The 13,759-nt window shown below is 40.4% G+C and overlaps 1 protein-coding gene and 1 pseudogene across 2 annotated transcripts in view; both read left to right on the plus strand.

Annotated features, from left to right (window-relative positions):
• The window catches only part of AKAP6 (A-kinase anchoring protein 6), a 480,213-nt gene that overhangs the window by 42,348 nt on the left and 424,106 nt on the right, over nucleotides 1-13,759 (plus strand). The gene's annotated exons all lie outside the window — the stretch shown is intronic.
• LOC123820535 lies at nucleotides 44-177 on the plus strand (annotated as a pseudogene).

The following is a 13,759-nucleotide window of genomic DNA, read 5'->3' on the forward strand; positions in this document are numbered from 1 at the left end:
GCCACACCAGCCAGGGTAGATTTCTTATATTAAATGATTTGCAGTTGTTTCTTGGCCTTTTGGCAAAGATCAAGTGTAGTATCTGTTCTTATCAGTTTAAACGATTTGCAGTTTGGGAGAGGAAGAAAGTCCTGAGAATCAGATCTGACTGTGTACAATAAAAGAACATTACACTATCAAGAATAATTCTTGGTGCATTCTCCCTCTCAGGAGCCTTTTCCATCCACCTCTTCTTCCCTCAGGTGCATTATCTTTGCCTTTCTCTCTCCTAAGCTCCAAGCATTAGGCTACTTTTTTAAGGGTGAACAACTATTATGATGTCATCAAAATGGAAAGTGCTGCAAAGGGAAGAAAACACACTTTTGGCTGAATGAGCAGGGAATGCTGATGGTATTCATTAAGCATGAAATAATAAGGGGAACAAAATTTCCATCTCCATCCCCTCCCCTATGAAATATCTTCTGTGTTTTCAGTATTCCCTTTGAAGTCAATATACGGTCTTTGCTTTAATCCATTTTTAAAGCTTCCTTTGAAGTCAGTGGGAGCTCATGCCTGGAAGAGAGAAAAGTGGCTGAAGATTGGGTGCCTGCTAGGGAAGAAGGACCAGCCTAATCATCACCAGAAAATAATATTTATTGATTGTCCTCATGTGCATGGTCTATTAGACTCCACATCAAAGTGACTTTCAAATTAGTCTCATTCATTTCCTAGTATTATAAAGCTGTTAGGATGACCCAAGCTGGTTACTTCTTTTTAGGAGAGTGTTTTCATTTCAAATGATTGGACAAAATGAATATTTATAAGTGGAAATAATTCTTTTATCTTGACTCCAGTTCTCATAAATGCTGTTTCACCTAAGTGATTTTTCCAGATAATTGAAACGACTAATTATCTAATGAAGTAATTTCCTCCAGGATAATTGAAGAGTTTAGGATTATTTTCTCCAATATAAAATACTTCAAACTGATTAGCTTCATAAAAAAATTTTCATTAAATTCATTGGTGAAAAATAGCAAGTAAATGATTTCTCATTCTTACTGCCTCTTCCTTGCCTGCTGACAATTGTCCTCTGTGACAGGTCACGTGTCTCTGTTTCTGTCGGGCTCTCTTACCTCACATAGTTTCCTGAGGGAGAGCGGGGAGGCCTGACGTAGCTTTATTCCTTTCCTGCAGGGTAGGGTACAAAGACTGCCCTTCTCTCTTTCTTTTTCTCTCTTCTCATGTTGTCCTGTTCCTCATTTCCTGTCCCTTCTCTCCTTGATGACCTGTTTCTTTTCCTTTTCCTTGTTCACTGCCACGATGTCAGCCCCTCCTATGAGCAGAGGGGCCTCCATTGATGTCTGGCTCTTGGGGTTTGGTCGCAGGTGTGAGCTCTGCATCTCTGATTGGATCTTGACTCAGGTGCTTCTCAGGGTCTCAAACTTAATGCTTCAACGCTGAACTCAGCAGCTCCTGTCAATATCTTCATTTTCAGTATCTATGAGTGGCATCATTTTCTATCTCGCCTGAAAATCTGTGAATTGCCCTTGACAGCACTTCCTCCCTATCATTCCATTTCTAATCATTTCAGCCCTGTCACGTCCACCTCAGACATCCATAATCTGCCATGTCTTTACCCCTCCCTGCCCTGGTCTAGTCCCTCATCAAATCTTGCTGATGACCACAACTACCTCCTCTCTGGTCACTCTCTTGCACAAACTTGTCTTCACACTATTGCAAGTTTTCTTCCTAAAATTTGATGCCACTCATAGATATTGAAAATGAAGATATGTCATGTCAGTCTCAGACTTAAGAACCCCCGGTTTGTCTCAATTGATCCTCTAAAGCATTTTATAATCTGACCTGACTTGCTAGCATTTTTTCTATGCCATAAGTCCATTGCTCCTACTATTAAAAATATTGCTTAAAATACTTGGCAAATGTCAGTGTACCTTTCAAGACTAGGTGGAGTGTCTTTTCCTTGAAACCTTCCCCAGTGTTTCTAGGCAGCCGCCTTCTTCCTCTCTGGGCTCCCACCCTCTGTTCTGTCCTCACGTGTAGTACTTGGTGAGGTGATCTGTGATGATCTGTTATTGTGTATCTTCTGGAAAATGCATTTTTTTTGTTTATTTTTCTCTTAATCCTCACCCCAGTACCCACTTTATATCTGCTATAAATCAATAAATGTTTGATAAACTAATTAATGATGATTTTGAGAGGTATTTTTCACTTATATTTGGGCTTGAAGTTGTATTTTATGTTATTAAAGATGCTGGCTCAGACATTAAAATACTAAAACATTTTAATAGATTTTCCCTTTAAGCAGCATATAGTTAGAAAAGATATAAAAATTATATCTGTTTTAAATGGAAACAATGCCTGTGCACTGGGGCTTATGCAGCCGAAGGCCAGAAAGTTTTGGTCCTTGGGATGTCACAAACCCTTGCACCACCTTCGGAATCATCTGCTGTTAGCCTCCTTCTCAAGTGAGAAAAGTAACCCCTGTCATGAAACCAGTCATCTGCTTCAGAGCTTCTACTTCTCAAGATTCCTGAGAGGATTTCAGCTAAGAACCTCTTACAAAGTTTTTTCCTTAGTGTTTTCACCAGGGTCTGTATATCAAACATCTAAATCCCCAAAGTCTGATTTTTAATGATAATCTTTATACAATTAGAGAGACATACCAATCAGAGAGCCAAAGTACCAATCTGTGGTAAGAATGCAAACCTTTTAAAGAAAACATAGAAAGTATCAATAAGGTCCTCTTACCTATGAAGAAAAATTTGGTTTTAATTTCAGTGATGTTTCTAGGCAATGGAAATGAGAAAATGAACTGTTTAGATAATTTAAAAATTGAGTGATAACATCTCACTTTATTCAATAAATATATAAAAGATGCTTTAGCTCCATTATTTGGAAAATTAAAATAGAGAAAAAAAAAATCCAAGACAGATCTGGAGGCAGAGCAGTGGGAGAAGTAGGAGGCAGAGCACAGCTTGTGTTGGAAGAAAGGCTGGGAGGGGAGAGCAAGCCTGAGAGAAGAGGTTGTTCCCATAGCTCCTCAGATCCTCCATAACATTTTCTTTGAGCTTTGTGCTTCATTGTCCCGCCCTCCTTTGACTTACCTCGTCTGGCCCAAACCATGCTGCAATGGCATGTCTACCCTAGATGCTTCAGGTTCTTCCCTCAGTTTCTGATGGTGTCCCTGGACCCTCACTTGCACAGGGTCCCATTTGCTGTGAATCTCATACTCTTTCTTTCCCTAGATGAATGCAATTTCTGCCTGTTCATCTCCAGTTCAGTGGAGTTTCCTTTGGTGTATTATTTGTGAAAAGAGGATTAGTAATACATACCTCACAAGATTGTGAGTCACCCAGCAGTTCCTCAACAAACATTCCTCCCTCCTTTGCTGCTTGCTGTTGTTCCCATTGCCTCATTTTTGCTCAACTGATACCAGTGTTCTCCAATTCTCTCAACAACTAAGTCATCAGCTGGAAATTTGCCTCTGGAATTCTGTCTGGAGTTTACCCCTGTGTCTGAGAGTAAGGTCTCAGAGGGAGGTTATGAAGTGAGGACACCTTTGGACCAGCTTCAGAGTCAGAATCACAAGTTCAGGTCCCGTTCCCACCATATAATTGCTGTGGGAGCTTGGAGAAGGTTCCATACTCTGTTATTGGCCTAGTTTCCTCATCTGTAATTTGGGGGTAATATTTATCTCTATAGTAAGGATTGAATGAGCTACTTAATGAAAAGTATAAGTGCAATGCTTAGCACATTGTAAGTGCTCAATAAATGTTATAGGTACCTCAACTTAGAAAATTTGCTGAGTGTCTTATGACGAATGGAACTATGTCCTGAGTGTCCCAGCTTCATCATCTTCTCTTAGAAGCAAACTTTCAGGTTTCAAGTGCCAGTTACAGTGGTGTGTCCAGGGAAGGCCCTTGATAGGTACTCGCTGGGTCCATTGCCTGTGGTGGAAGGGGAGTGTGGAAGTGCGCACCAAGTCTATTTTGTGTGGAAGGGAAGCTGTGTCAACAGGGAATGATGCAGTCACTTGGATTGGCTGCCTGGGACAGGAGAGGTGGTGGCAGCTGAACTAAGGAGAGTGGGCCAGCAAAGGGTGCTGCTGCCATCACCTGACCAGTTTTGGGTATCACATTGGCCTCACCCTCTTGCCCAGTTCAGAAGTTCCCTAATAGTACCAGAGTTCACCAAACCCTGCTTTAGAAAAATACTGCTTTAGAAAGATCATGGTCCACAGATTTAGGATTCCAAAAGAGTCTGGTAAGTATGTGTTATAACATGAGAGAGAGAAAGGTCCCAAACTGGAGCCACAGGGTAGAGTGGAGTATGGCCTCTGGTCGTGTGTTTCTATGGGGTGAGAATGAACATCCTTTCCTAGTCAACTGAAAAATGTATGGTACTTTTTTATTGTTGAAGTCATATTGAAAATTTATAGGATTATCATTGAATGTGTTATTGGGACATTGGTGAGGTTGATGCAAATCTAATCATTTGATATGGAGATGGTCCTGGCGTTTTACTATTATTTTTTATTTTTAAATCACAGTTGACCTACAATATTATATTAGTTTCAGGTGTATACCCCAGTAATTAGACATTATATAACTTACTAAGTGATAATCCCAATAAATCTTATACACATCTGATACCATACATAGTTACTAGAATATTATTGACTATATCCCCTATGCCGTATTTTACATCCGCACAACCATTCAGTAACTACCAATTTGTACTTCTTAATTCCTTCACCTTTTCCACCCATTCCCCCCAACCCCTGACATCTGGCAACCATCAGAATGTTCTCTGTAAGTCTGTTTCTGTTCTGCTTGTTCCTTTATTTTGTTTTTAGGATCAATTTTTCATAGATACGTATTTTATTATAGATAGTATAGATGTTATTTATCATAGATAAATTAGTATAGATATGCTATTTTATTGTTCATGTTTTTAATTTTCTTCTTCTTCTTCTTAAAGAAGGCCCTTCAACATTTCATGTACTCCTGGTTTGGTAGTATAAACCTTTAACTTTTTCTTTTCTGGGAAGCTCTTTATATGTTTCTTAAGCCTAAATGACAGCTTTGCTGGGGGGTGTAATCCTGGTTATAGATCCTTGCTTTTCATCACTTTGAATATTTCATGCCAATCCCTTCTAGCCTACAAAATTTCTGTTGAAAAATCAGCTCACAGTTTTCTGAGAGCTCCCTTGTAGGTGACTAACTGCTTTGTCTTTCTACTTCTAAGATTCTCTCTTTGTCTTTAAACTTTTTCACTGTAATCATGACGTATCTTAGTGTAGGCCTCTTTAGGTTCATCTTGTTTGGGATTCTCTGCCCTTCCTAGACTCGTGTGTCTATTTCCTTCACCAGGTTATGGAAGTTTTCTGTTATTTTTTCAAATAGGTTTTCAATTTCTTACTCTCTCTCTTTTCCTTTGGCACCCCCATGATGTAAATTTTGTACACTTGAAGTTGTCCTGGAGGGTCTTTACACTATCCTCTATTTTCAGATTCTTTTTGCTTTTCTTCTTTCTTATATCCCAAACCACTGTTTTGATTCTCAGCTTCATGTGCTCTACTGTTGATTCCCTGTAAATTCTTCATTTCAGTTAATGTATCCTTCATTTCTGACTTGTTCTTTTTTATGGTTTCCATGTCTTGTTTTATATTGTTGAAATTCTCTCTAAGTTCATCTACTCTTCCCTCAAGTTCCTTGAGCATCCTATAACCAGTGTTTTGAACTCTGCATCTAGTAGATTGCTTGTCTTCATTTTGTTTAGTTCTTTTTCTGGAGTTTTGTTCTGTTCTTTCATTTGGTACATGTTTCTTTGCCTCCTCATCTAGGCAGCCTCCCTGAATTTGTTTCTATGTATTAGGTAGAACTGGTATGTCTCCCAGGCTTGGTAGTGTGGCCTTATGTAGTAGGTGTCCTGTAGGATCCAGTGGTATAGCCTTTCCACTGACCCTCTAGAGCTAGGCAGTCCAGGTGCATGCCCTGTGAGGGCTATGTACACCCTTCTTTTGTAGTTGAGCCTTGATTGCTGTTGGCATGTCAATGGGTGGGATTTAATCCCAGACCAATCAGCCACAGGACTGGCTGTGACCACTGTGAAGAATCAGCTGTGCAGGGTCCCATCCATGGAACACAAGTTAGTTCAATGGGGCTCTGGTGCCCTTTGAGTTTGCCCCTTGAGTGTGTTGTTTGTGAAGGTGGTTGGTCATTTTGTGACATGGTCTGAAGCTGTCTACCAGGTGAGCTGGCTCTGGGGCTTCCTGGGAGGTGTAGGCCAAGTTCTGCTGTTGTCTGTGTTCTGCCAGGGGTCACCTAGAATTAGCTGTAAAGTGGTCTGTACATGGCCGCTACTTGTGCTGGGCTTGGAGGTGCCCAAGAGAGGCCAAACTATGAACCAAGGCTGGCTGTTGCTAGTGCCGAGCCTGGGGCCACTTAGTGAGTGACATGGAGTATGCTGAGGCCTGATGCTGCTTGTTTGGAAGATTTTAGGAAAAACTGAAGCATGAGCGAAGACAGGCCATTCATATGGAAAAGCCACTGGAAAGTGCTTGGGTAGGCTGGCAAGTTGGGTTTGGTAGGGTCTCAGGGAATCACCAGGGCTGGTCGAACAGTGTGAACTAGGTTGATGGAGACTCAGCTATGGTGCTATCCTGCTAGCTTTTTTTCAGATAGGGCTCAGAAAAAGACTAATGCCCTCTGCCAGCACTTCTGCCTGGGAGAAAGCTGCCCCTCTAGCTCTCACTTGATGCTAGATAGTTCATTTCCTGTCCATATATCCTTGGTAACTTTTGAGCTGCTGTCCCAGTGTTGGAACTCAGAGCAAGTACGTCCTAGAAAGTCTGTGTGTGGGCCCTTTAAGAGGAACTCTGCCTCACTCTGCCACAATCCCTGATGGTTTTTTACAGCCAGAAGTTATGGAGACTTCTCTTCTGGCACTGGAACCCTGGGCTGGGCATTCTGGTGGGGCAGGACTGCTTGCTCCTTAGGAAGGATCCCTGCAGCTGAAATAACCCTCCTGATTTTTATCCACCATATGTGGGTGTGGGGCCAGGCCATGAGTCTCCTCCCCTCTAACTAGTCTTGGGATCTAGTTTCTTCTTTATATCCTTAATTGTAGGACTTTTGTTCAGCTAGATTTCAGGTAGTTCTGAATGATGGTTGTAATGTAGTTTAGTTGTAATTTTTTTAAGATAAATTAAAAAAAATTTTTTTTGAGAGAGAGAGAGAAAGAGAGAGATTGAATTGTTGTTCCACTTATTCATGACTTCATTGGTTGGTTTTTATATGTGCCGACTGGCTTGAATCCATGAGCTTGGCATATCAGGATGATGCTCTAACCAACTGAGCTACTTGGCCAGGGAAGTTTACTTGTAATTTTCAGGTGGTTGTGGGAGGATGAAAGTGCTGCCTTTACCTACACTGCCATCTTGATTGGAAGCCAAAAGGTTCAAAACATGTATGTTTACTTGGGTTCTATCAGTCAGTCAGAGAAGCAGTTCCTGATTTGTAGATACAGCTTTATTTATTTTACAGTATATTAAAGGCTCTATACTTGACATTCTTATAAAGTAAAGGAAAAAGACACTGATCTCTGAAAAATTGTGGTGCAAAACAAACTGTACATGTAAAAGAATTAAGTGTCTGCTCAATAACATCATTCATTAGTGAGTGGATCCTGGTGTCAGTTGGAGCCTCCTTGGTTTCCTTTCCAGGGTCCAAGGTAGGAGTTGACTTTAGGAATTAAGTAGTAACTACTTTTAAGGATTAGCGAAGTATTTAGGTGTCCAAAAAACAAAAATGAATTGTCTTAAAGCAATTTGAAAATAATATCTGTAACTTAACAATTTGTCAAAAATAATATATCACACTGTGGCCACAGAAATAGATCAATACTTTTTAATAGGAAACAAGATAGGCCCGTGTGTACATATACATAAAGGTACTATGTTATTTCTTATTCTAGCCATAAAAGATGGATGAATTATCTTTCAAGGGCCTGTGTTATCTTTTGGAACAACTGTAGTATCTAAAGCCTATAATTTATCACATACTCTGCAGCTGAAACAGAATATATGAATTTAGCTAGTCCCAGAAAATCCAGTATGCTGCCTGGTAACAGTGAAGTTATATCAGTGCTCTATACAGGGTGGGGCAAAGTTGGTTTACAGTTGTTCATATGGAAAATAATATAATAATTAATAATAATATAAGATTAAACTCTATATTTTGCATACTCACAACTGTAAACTTTACTTTTTCCCAACGCTGTAGCTGTATAGTGGGGTTATATAGTGAAGTTACATCATGTGACATTTAACATACACAAATATTCTAAGGATCATTTGGAAAGATTGATATACTGTGAATTGTTCTACATGCTGATTTACTTAACAAGCCTAGGCCTGCCCTGAGACCTCCCTCAGGATGGGAGGTTGCTTTTGTTTTTTTCCTCAGGCATCTCAGCTCCCTCAGTCTTCCCAGGGTGCTGCATTTTCCTGAGCTGAGGGTGATTCTGGTGTTTAAACTGAGTGCAAGCCCCTGAGTGCAAGCCAACTTTTTTTGTTTCTTGTTTAACCCAAGGAGTCACCTGTTCCAATTCTGGAGAAAATAGTATTACAGAGAGACCAAGTATCACCTTCTAGTGTGGCGCTTTCCTAACGAATTTTCAAGGATGAGTTTCAAAGTGAGCATCTTTTGCCCTATGTGCTGCCTTGAGAATTTAAGCCCTGGTGAAATGTATATCTTCACTCTACCATTAGTTGCCTCTCTTATCTGCCATTCCACACCTCTTCCCCAAACTTATGTTCTCTTCCTTTGCCATTGTGCATATAAGTGACCAAGGGTAGGCGGCAGAGGGGCTGGTGCATGACTAGTAAGCAGCCACCAGCAATGCAGTACTCAGTGCTGGAATCAGGAGCACCTGCTTAGGAGTTAGCACTGCAAAATAAAGAATTAGTTTTGCCCCTGGCTGGCGTAGCTCAGTGGATTGAGCGCGGGCTGGGAACCAAAGTGTTCCAGGTTCGATTCCCAGCCAGGGTACATGCCTGGGTTGCAGGCCATGACCCCCAGCAACCGCACATTGATGTTTCTGTCTCTCTCTCTCATCTCCCTCCCTTCCCTCCCTAAAAATAATAAATAAAATCTTAAAAAAAAAAGAATTTAGAATACAAGTAACTTAAAAAAAAAGAAAAAAAAAAAGAATTAGTTTTGCAGAAACACTATGAGGGAGCAAAATCCCTTGACTAGAGAAAACAGGTTCTAGCCTAAGAGGATTCTGGCCATAGTGCTTCTGTCTTGCTGCAATAATGGGAAGAGGACTTTCTTTCTAGACTAGGTTAATTCCCACAACATCAGAGCAATAGGTAGAGACTCTATCTATTCTGTCTCACACTGCCCTATTCTGCAGAGTTTTCAGGGTATTTTTAATACCATTAGACAGATTCTCATGGGGGAGTGGGAAGTAAAACTGGGAGATTCTAAGATTGTCACCTCATGTTTTGTTACTGTTGCTTAGTGATATGGGGAGAAGAGAAGCAAGGGATAGCTGATAATGGCTACCTACAGGAAGTCACAGAATCACAGAATGTTGGTAATGGAGGGGACCTATTGCTGAATTTTAGAGGGGTGATATGATTTGAGGTCAAATATATGGCAGAGCTGAGGCCAGAGCTTCAGTTTCCTGGCCCGGGGCTGCTGTTCCTTAGGCTGTTTCAATATCTGTGATGAACTGGTGTAATAGGAACTGGTTTAGCCTGTTTTGTGGAAGTACAGCCCCACCCTTCAATGAGCTCCCAGAACCGGGAGAACAAAGTCCACATTATTCTCACTTGTTTTGGTTTTAGGGGTATGATTGTTACTGGCAAAGTGCCAAATATGCCTAACTCTAAAAATGTTTCATATTTGTATCTGCTGAGGGTGGGGAGGGATTAGAATGGGGTGGGTTGGGATGACTGAAGGGTTATAGATGATAATGAAAGCCACAATTGCAGAAATTGATTCTACTTATGATAATGAATGCTTATCGAATTAATAGGGGTTTTGTGAATGTTCCTTGCTTTGATCTGTTTGGCAGTAGGCAGATCAGTAAGGAGTAAATTTGAAATGAGAAATGGCTCTAGACTGCTTTCTCAGTATTTCTACCTGGCATGGTGCTGTCAAGGGTCTTGCTTTGACTTCACCTTCAATAAGAAACCTCCTCTAGCCTCAAGACACCCTGAAAAGAAGAGTGGGCCTAAGAAACCAAGAGGCACTTTTTCTGAGAGGCAAAAGCAGCATCCGCTATGCAAATCAAAGGCATTTATTTACGTGTTTACTCTCATTTAAGCTTTGAAGCCCAGGAGTTCAGATCACATAGCCCTTTATCTTTTGATGACATTGGTTTGAATGGAAACTCTATTTTACTAAGGTTATTATTATTTACTTGCATCTAATGGCCTCTGTGTTTTAAGCATTGCATTTGCTACTACCATAGCCTGTGCCACCCCAGAAGGGAATAACTCTTGTTTAGGCATCAGTGTATAAGGGACTGTTCTCTGCGCTCTGGTGACAGGATCTACAGTAGTCCTCTCAGACCACCTCTGCCCAGATGTCTCTCCTCAATAACACATGACCACGTTCTCTACTGGGAACTTTTTTTGTTAAAGCAACCAAGGGATTCAGTGTGCAGGACCTCAGATGGCTAAATGTCAACTTAAAGCAAAGGCAAATAACATGCAGCATCATTCTCACATTTCGATCTTCAGTGCCTACTGATTAGAAAGTTGCAAATTTCCTCTACTAAACTATCATTGCTCTTGTCTTACTGAGATTTTTTTCTTTGATGTTCTGCTGTTGAGTCTACTGCTTTTCTTTCTCTTCAATGGAGAGTTTATTTCCCTTCATCCAGGATTTTATTACCAACTTGGAAAAACTTGCAGTTTCCTACCAGCAGTGCCTGGAAGTTCATGCTTTTTTTTTGGCTCTAGCTATTTCTGTTCCTGCAAGTTTTCTGCACAAATATATGAAAATGTAGCATATTAAGAGGTTTGCTTTCCTCCAAAGCATGTTCACCAGAATCAGCTTCTCCCTGAGCTTTGGGCAGTTGAGAGACCTGTTGTATGATCCAGCTGGACTGTGTTTAGAAAGAAAGAAACTTCTCAATGGACTCTTACCTAAAGCCTCCTCCTTTACACAGACTTCACTGATTCTTCTAGACACCCATGTGCTACACTGGCAAGTGTCCACATAGTGCTGATGGGAGTCAGCTGATGGGGATGAGGATCGCTCTTTCCCCGTGTCTGGGTGAGCCAAATCAACATAAATTAGCACTCTTGCACAAAAGACTAACTCTTGGGTCTTATACCCAAATACAGCTTAGCAAGTTTACTGATTTTCTGATTTTTAGCTCTGCTTCTGTCTGTGAGTGAGCAGAGGGATGGGGAGGGAGGGGGAAGGAGAGGCAAAAAAAGAGAAGCATGGTGGGTACAGAAGGAGGGCAAGGGGACAGGAGGGGAAGACATTGGGAGAGAGAGAGCATCTATTTGAAAGTAGGAAAAAGACTGAAAAGGAGGCTTTATCTTTTGTTGGATTATGTTAATCTGTGATTTGGAAATTGATCCTGTTTCTCAACAGTGCACCTGAAATGAAGATGTTACATTTCAACTGCATTTTAAAAGACAGAAGTATATATATGCTAGACATTCATGTCAAAGGAGGAATTGGGCACTATTTCAGAATGTCATTAAAGAACAGAAAATATCTCTGAATTCTAGCATGAGAGTTGGAAAAGATCTCAATTTAGCTTTTCATTTCCCAGAATCAGAAACTGAATTACAGTGTTGCTGACTTTTCCAGAGACCACCAGCTGGCCAGAGGCAGAGTACGGACTAAACACAATTCTGACTTGTATTCTGTGTGCTTCCTACTGTACTCTGGACACATATCCCAGAAAACTGACAATATCTGACAGACTCTAGATAAAAAAGGATTGGTTGGAATTGAGTCTGAGGTGAAGGTAGGAGAAACTGATCTGTTCTGCAGTAAGAATAAGGTCGAGGTAACGATTTTGAGTGAGGGGGCTCCCTCAGGTAGCCTGTGGTGAAGCAGGATGGAACCTTCCTGGAAGAGGACTCCGGTGACAGAAGATACTGTCTTCTGAGGGAACGGGCCCATAGTCTGCCTGCTAGCTTGTAGTGATATACTGCATATCTTGACTCATCTGACTAAGAGGAGGGAGAGCAGGAGAGCACAAGGCATCTTGATGAGGCTGGTTGGTTAGGAACTGCAGAGAAAAGAAATGTTATAGGTGCCTGAGATTTATTATTTTTGTTGACTTTTGAGTCTTACCTAGTGTTAGTCTTTTGCCTGCCAGCTGTATGCAGGTAAGTAGATTTTTAGGGCAAGTATATTTGTAGGGCAGCAGCTCTCACACAAAGACCTTAATAGGGGAGTTGTCATTGATTGACATCAACAAAAGTATGATTTACAAAGCAAAATCCGCCCATGTTTCAGACCTGAAAACAACCCAGGTAAATACAGGGTCCAGCAGAAGTAATGCCTGCTTGAGTGTTATTAGTAAGGTAATAATATGGGTGTAATAATTTATAGTATTAATTTGAACATTTCACCTAAAATGTCATATAGTATACTTGAGTGTGATATTGTTATGTTACAGAACTACATGCCTATGATTTTGTAATAAAAGATTTTGTAATAAAAGTAGGGGCGTTATTTGTACCGGATGCTGTGTTTGGGGAATTTCCTTTCTGGTATCTCACTATGCATATTTACATGTGTATACACACACTTATTTTTTATGCAAATATAATCATACTATTATACATCTTGTTTTATAGTCTGCTTTATTTATGTTTTAAATCACTCTTACTGAATCCAAAACTCAAAGAAGCAGATGACAGTTTAATACTCTCTCCAACTTAAGCTTTAATTTTACTTTTTTTTTTTAATGTTGTAATTACCTGTTAGGCGTGAAAAGCTGGCCTTTTTAAAAAGATTTTATTTATTTATTTTTAGAGAGGGAAGGGAGAGAGAAACATCAATGTGTGGTTGCTGGGGGCCGTGGCCTGCAACCCAGGCATGTGCCCTGACTGGGAATCGAACCTGCAATGCTTTGGTTCGCAGCCTGAACTCAATCCACTGAGCTACGCCAGCCAGTACTTAGTTTTACTTTTCAAAGTCAATTTTATTAATGTATAACTTACATAAATAAAATATATTTATTATTATTTTATTGTTTATGTTTTATGGTACTGGAGAAGTTCTAGGAAGTAGCAGATAATAATTCCCCTTCCTCAACCCTGGATTCAGTCAAATCCAGTATTTTATAAGCTATGTGTTTTTATAAATTGTGCTTCCCATCAATATTAAGGGGCAATGAAAAGTTAAAAAAACCTTTTTCCCCCATCCTTGGTTTCAATGTTGCAGAAGGGTCCACTCTAGTGCTAACACTTTCATTTCTTTATGGCTGGTATTCTTTCTTCATTCCTAACTCTTTAATGTTTAGCCTCATTTTGCCAGGATCTCAGAAGTTTTGAATGACATCTCCTTCACTGTTTCAGAGCTAAACTTCACTTGAAGTTTAGACGAGGATTCTTAACACTTGGTGACAACTGCAATAATAGGTGGGCAGAATTTGAATGAAGAGCTACTGTGATTCAGTTTCTCTCCCTTCATCGTAGTCTACACACAGATATCAGATTCATCCTTCTGAAGGTCACCCCTAATCATGCCACTACACAAATATTTGC

The sequence above is a fragment of the Phyllostomus hastatus genome, unplaced genomic scaffold (assembly GCF_019186645.2).
Source record: "Phyllostomus hastatus isolate PE091 unplaced genomic scaffold, TTU_PhHast_1.1 phas_contig_348, whole genome shotgun sequence".
NCBI classification, from domain to species: Eukaryota; Metazoa; Chordata; class Mammalia; order Chiroptera; family Phyllostomidae; genus Phyllostomus; species Phyllostomus hastatus.